The sequence below is a fragment of the Mus pahari genome, chromosome 2, assembly GCF_900095145.1.
Source record: "Mus pahari chromosome 2, PAHARI_EIJ_v1.1, whole genome shotgun sequence".
Classification (NCBI taxonomy): Eukaryota; Metazoa; Chordata; class Mammalia; order Rodentia; family Muridae; genus Mus; species Mus pahari.
In genome coordinates, this window is record NC_034591.1 from 22970774 (window position 1) to 22976819 (window position 6046).

At 47.5% G+C, this 6046-nt stretch overlaps 1 pseudogene; it reads left to right on the top strand.

Moving 5' to 3' along the window:
* Window positions 1-5596: 5596 nt before the first annotated feature.
* On the top strand, window positions 5597-5724 carry LOC115063485 (annotated as a pseudogene).
* The last annotated feature ends 322 nt before the right edge of the window (window positions 5725-6046 follow it).

Sequence of the window (6046 nt, forward strand, 5' to 3'; positions counted from 1 at the left end):
TGTGTGTGTGTGTGTTGTGTGTGTGTGTGCGCGCACGTGTGCACGTGCGCGTGCCTGTGCGTGTGTGGTGTGCGTGTGTGTGTGCATGTGCGTGTGTATGTGTATGTGTGTGGTACAATCCCTACTAAAGCAGTATGGAAGCATAATGAATATTTTTAAGTTTTTCAAAACACCTATGTCAAGATGCCATCTACCAAGAGCAGTTTCCAGTGCTGAGTTTGCACTGACCAGGCCACACAGCAGCCACTGCCAACTTCCCTTGGGCTGGACAGGTGAAGAGCCCAGCACCTTCCCTTCTTCTCAACTATGCCATCTCCCCAGGGTAAGAATAGGAGAGAAGAGAGATGGCTTTCTCTTGACTCACTTTCCAAACCATTAATTAACTGCCCTAGGTCCTGCCCACCTCTTGCTTTCAAGGTTTTGGATTGTCTATATGCATCTCATGCTTTCCACTACTCCACCTGCATCCCCTCCTTCCAATTTGCCCATCCATTCCACTTGCAATCTACTTCTCTTCCATCCCACCTGCATCCCAGCCTTCCCTTCATCCCGCCTGTGCTCACTTCCCCATCCCACCTATATCCCACCTCACCTGCATCTCATGCTTGCCATCCCTCCTGCATCCAACCTTCACATCCATCTCACCTGCATCTCAGCCTTTCCACCTTCCCATCTGCACCCTGTTCCCCTGCATCATAGCATGTCTTCCTGGCCTGAAGAACTGCCTGTCTGTTCTATTTTTAGTTGGAAAGTTGGAAAGCAACTTTGGATGAATGACTCCAAACCTAAGACAAGGCTGCCCCAGTAGCGTGCGAAGACGTGAGTTAGCTAAGTGTGAGGAGGTGACCATTCACAGGCTGTATTCAGAAGGAAGGTCAGTGGGCTGTGGGGGAATTAAATTTATATGAAGCTGCTTCTGTATCTTGTAATTTTGGATGCTACATTGTCAATGTTGTCTTCATAGACTGGTTATTGACAGTTGTGGGGTTTTGTTTTTAAGGAAGAGAGAATGAAGCTTGCTTTTCAGTTATCTAAACAATCTGCTTCTTGCCAGGAAAATAAAGAGAAAATATAGAGAATAAAGCTTCTTCATGGAATTTTGGGTCCATCGCTTAGCAGTCAGTTTAGGCTGGACCTAGTCTCCTATAGGAGTTCTGTGTGTATACAGCTCAGGTGCACACAGTAGAGGACTCAGTGGAGGTGTAGCAAACTTGATGAAAAAAAGGGGAAATTCAAGTTGAACAGTCAGTATCTGTACTGTGGTTTGGAGATGAAAAGTCAGTAGAAGTTATTATGGTTACTGTCGTGAATAATGGATGAGCAGGACTTCAAGCACAGCTCGTCTACTACAGATCTCAAGGTCCCTTGCCTTCAGGTACAATGATCTATGGCCTGCTCTTGTGGTTTACTGTGCAATGGGTTCCTTTCCTTTGCTCCAGTGGGAAGTGAGGCCAAGAGGCCTCTGCAGTGTAGAGAGCCAGAGGTGCCCCCGGCAGGCCACCAGGGTCACATTCTTCAGTTGTCAGGGTAGAGAAAGCTGGACAATTCCACTATTTCTAGGCCCAAAGCAAAAGACAGGAGGACTCTTCTGCCTGAGTTTGTGATGACCTCTGAGCAGCTAACATCTGGGGCCACTGCTAGATACGGTTCTTTGAGCACTGGGACCAGTGCAAGAGTATCAGGTGGGGGCTGTTTTGAGCTGAGTTGAACATTGCAGGTCTTTTGGAAATTCTCCCTTGGAAAACCATCTATGTTCTCTTGGGCTCCTGTCCTTGCTGTGAACTGGAGAGAGTAGGAAGAGCTGGAAGTTAGACAAAGAGGCTCCTTCCCAGGAACGCAGATGGTGTGGAGAAAGCCAGGGCTCAGAGAGCTCATGTGGAGACTGCTAACTACCATCTCAGCACAGGCACAGGTGGGGGCAGAGTTCTAGAACCACAAGCAGTACCCCTGCGTCTGGGTACAATGTCCCTGAGTTCTAGAACCACAAGCAGTACCCCTGCGTCTGGGTACAATGTCNAGCAGTACCCCTGCGTCTGGGTACAATGTCCCTGAGTTCTAGAACCACAAGCAGTACCCCTGCGTCTGGGTACAATGTCCCTGAGTTCTAGTACCACAAGCAGTACCCCTGCGTCTGGGTACAATATCCCTTACTATTTCTAGAAGGTGGTCAGTTGTTTTGTTGTAATTTATGACAGAGGACTGGGAGCATTGAGTTAAAAGTGGCAACAGAGAGCTCCTGACAGGGAGGTTAGGGTGGCTGTACTGTTTCCCCTTTGCAAGGCCCTTGAATGCTGTTATTCTGGAAGAGTTAGCCCATTCAGCCTCTTCTTGAAGCGTGCTGTGGATCCAAACTGAATGAGAGTGCTCTGCCCTCAGGTATCCATGAGACCTGGCCTCTCATGAGTGACCATTCATTCCTCATGGAACTGGAGTGCGGAGTTGGGGAAACTCAACTTCAGGAACCACAGTTGTCCCATGGTTACACCCTAACTTGGCATCATCCCTACGCCGAATCCTAGCACCAGGGAAGCCAACTACTGAGGCTGCACACATCCTCCAGTCACAGATCTCTGGGGACAGAAAGTCATGGGAGAGGGTAAGGACCTTACTTTTCTGGGTGCTACCACTACCCTGAAGCATGTGACCTCTAAGTTCCCCAACTTCTTGGCTATATTGTCTTGATTTTCTTTTGGTTCATGCAGGGGAAAGATCAAGATTGGCTTTAAATATCTTACTGGCCTGGGCCAGTGGGGTAATGGGGGTGCCAATAGTCTTGATTTTGGTGAACACCAGTTGATCTGAGCACTGAGGTGGCCTGAGTACTGTGAGGACTCCTGGATTTCCTGATTCAGGATGGGAAAGTTTGAAGAACTACAGATGTGGGCTCCAGGACGATGGTTAGCAAGCACCGATTTCTCTACACACTGTTCCTCTACACGAATCGTGAAGGTGTCATGCATGGGTCCAAAGCTGTCCATGGTACAGCAGGGAGTCTGATCCTTCCTTAGTGTGGCCGCAAGTGGCTCTGAACCAAAAATAAACACATGAGGAAGAGGCTTCTGGAAGGAAGTCTGGAGTGGTATAAAGAGCGACCTGGCACTCCTGACGGCTCAGTGGCAATGAGTCTGTGAATCAACAGTTCCTTACTTCCACACTTAGCATCCTTACCACCACATCCAACAAGGAGGCGCGTGGATGCTCATGCTTCCCAGACGTGGAAATGGAGGCAAAGAGGGTTAATTAACTGTTCTTTGTCACCTCACTTGCAACAGGTTATGGCTTTCACAGCACCCTTCTTTGAACTCCCTGGGATGGGGACTCAGCAATGAGGAGCCTGGTCTGGCCAGCTATAGGTCCCCATACCAGAACAGCCCAAGGTTCTCCCTGAGTAAAGGCCACTACAACAAGGATGATGAGGACTGAGTGAGGCTGCGGACACACCCTTCTCTGCCCTTTTCCTGCCCATACTTCGAAGGGAACACACTAAGCTTTTGCCCAGCACACTGGAGGCAAATGGTACACCTACCCAGGAGACAGATTGCCAATGCACACAGTGAAGGATCAATGCTTCCTAAAGAGAAGCCCATCTGACAAGCACTTGATTCACACACCCCTGGTTTTAAGGGGTATCTACTAAAGTGTCACTGGGCCATGGCTCTTCTCTAGGGTACAGTTCCCCTGGGTACAGTGGTCAAACGAAGCTCTCAGTCTAACAGTTCTTTGGAATCTTGCTTCTGCTGCATGTTTTGGGAAAGCTGGTAAATTCTGGAAGTGTTAGGCTTCTTATACATAAAATATGGACCACGTAAGCCAGCTCCCGCATGGCTGATGATGAAATGAAACAAAATGCAAAGCACTTAGCATGGTGCCTTGTGCTTAGAAGGTGCCCCACGAATGCTATCTGCTACTTTTAATTTTCTTCTTTATTCTCATTAACAAAAGTCCATATTTTAAATAAAGATAATTCAGCCACCATGTGGGATGTTTAGGGACAATGACTTCCATAGGCTACTTGGAGTTGGCCATGTCCTCCTAGCCCAGGCATTGGCTTCAATCGAGGAATGAAGTAAGAATTAATAGGAACTGGCAGTAGTTCTTCCTCTGAGTATTAACAGTTTTGAGAAAAAGATTGAACTGTTCTTACATTTACTAATTAGATGGGCCACACTCATCTATATTTCAAGGAGCTCCAAGTCCTCTCTCTGTAATGAAGATAATAGCATGTGGGGGATCGAGACCCGAAGGTATGATTGAGTGGCCCACTGCGAAGCCACTTGGCCAAGCAGGGCTGAATCCTGGGAAGGCACCGCTTTTCTGCCTCTTGGTGATTAGCACCTGATTTATCTCTTCACCTTCCCATTTCCAGACTAATATATCTGCTAGTTATTACTGTTAGCTACTCCTCCAGCCCTCTGGGGTTGGGTGTGCCATCCCATCTTCTTGTTCATGGTGGTAGGGGCAGTTTAGAGTGTCTGTCTCCATGACTCTTAAGGATGGGTACAGTCCCCTGAATAGAAGTTTTTCCACTGATCAACATTATCAGTTAGCACAACACAAAACAGCCATTGTGAGGAGCATGATACTCAAATTCCAGTTTCTTAACCCAGGGAAATTGTTCATTACCTATGTATGCTTGTAAGGCTGTGTTCCTGGGGGTAAGGCTGGACTTATTATGGGGTTGAGAGCTAATATCTCTCAATTTCTGAGGTTTCGTAGAGACTCACAAATTGAAGCTTAGAGAGGATGTGCACACACTCAAATGACTGGCTGTGTGTGCTGTGCACTTTAGCTCTTTAACTGCCGCATAGACAATGCACACAGCTTCCTTTAAGCAATGACACATTCAGTAGGAGCATGCTTTTGGTGCCACCTGGTTTGCCTGCAGGTCTATGGTCTTCAAAGTGGGAGGGCAGGTAACTCAGAGCCACCTCTCTTTGTCTTCTTGCCTGCACTGCTCCCACTGCAGAGGTCTCAGTGGTGTGGTGCTCCCACTGCAGAGGTCTCAGTGGTGTGGTGTTCCCACTGCAGAGGTCTCAGTGGTGTGGTGTTCCCACTGCAGAGGTCTTAGTGGTGTGGTGCTCCCACTGCAGAGGTCTCAGTGGTTACATTTCACTCTCACATTCAGATCTCATTTTAGATGCATCCTACCTGCACACCCAGCTTTCTCCACCATCAGTCTCTAATGCACCCTGTTTTATCACCTTAGAGCATTTCATATGACTATTCAGATTATGTCATTTGTTTCATTTTTGATATATTATCTTTCTCTCTGAATGGTTTAAATTCTCTTAGAGTGTTGAATGGTGGGTGGGTGGCTAAGTGGATGAGTAGATGAATGAGTAGACATGTGAATGTGTGATTGGATGCAAGGATGGATAGATACATCCTCTCTGAGTTTTTGTCACTGCCTGCAGACTGATGTGTGAACTTCTACAAAGCCTCAGAAATTAAGAGGATGAGAAATCAGTCCTGGATCCCACAGAGAGCCCAGGTGAGTGGATGAATGGATAGATAAGTGGATGGACATACAGTAGGGATGTAGGATGGTTCATGGGAGGAAGGAGGCATGGGTGGATTTATATACGAATGAGAGGTTGATCCCTGGCAATGGGCAAAGAGACACCTTGTTGGTGTTCTTATCTCATCCAGGGAAAATGTCAGTCCATCAACCTAGCTTGATGCCTGGTTTGGTGGCAAAAGCTGATTTATGCCTAGGATTCATAAAAATCAAGTCAAATCAAATAAAATCAAATTAAATCCAGACAGTGCAGTGAGAAAGAAGAAAGACCTGTGGACCACCACACCACCCATAGACCTGTCCTCCAGTGCACAGAACAGTTGTCCATTGACACCTGCTTGTATACACACCATGCAGAATAGATGGAGGATGTCACCCAGGGGCCTGCCAGTCATGAGGTTAGCCTGCAGCTGGAGCCACCACAATGTGCAAGTGTGTGGTGGTCAGATGGGGGAGAAAGAGAAGTGGAGCAGCTTGAGCACTGTGAAGAGAGATGGAACTGGAGACTCAAGAGTGGAGAGGAGTAGC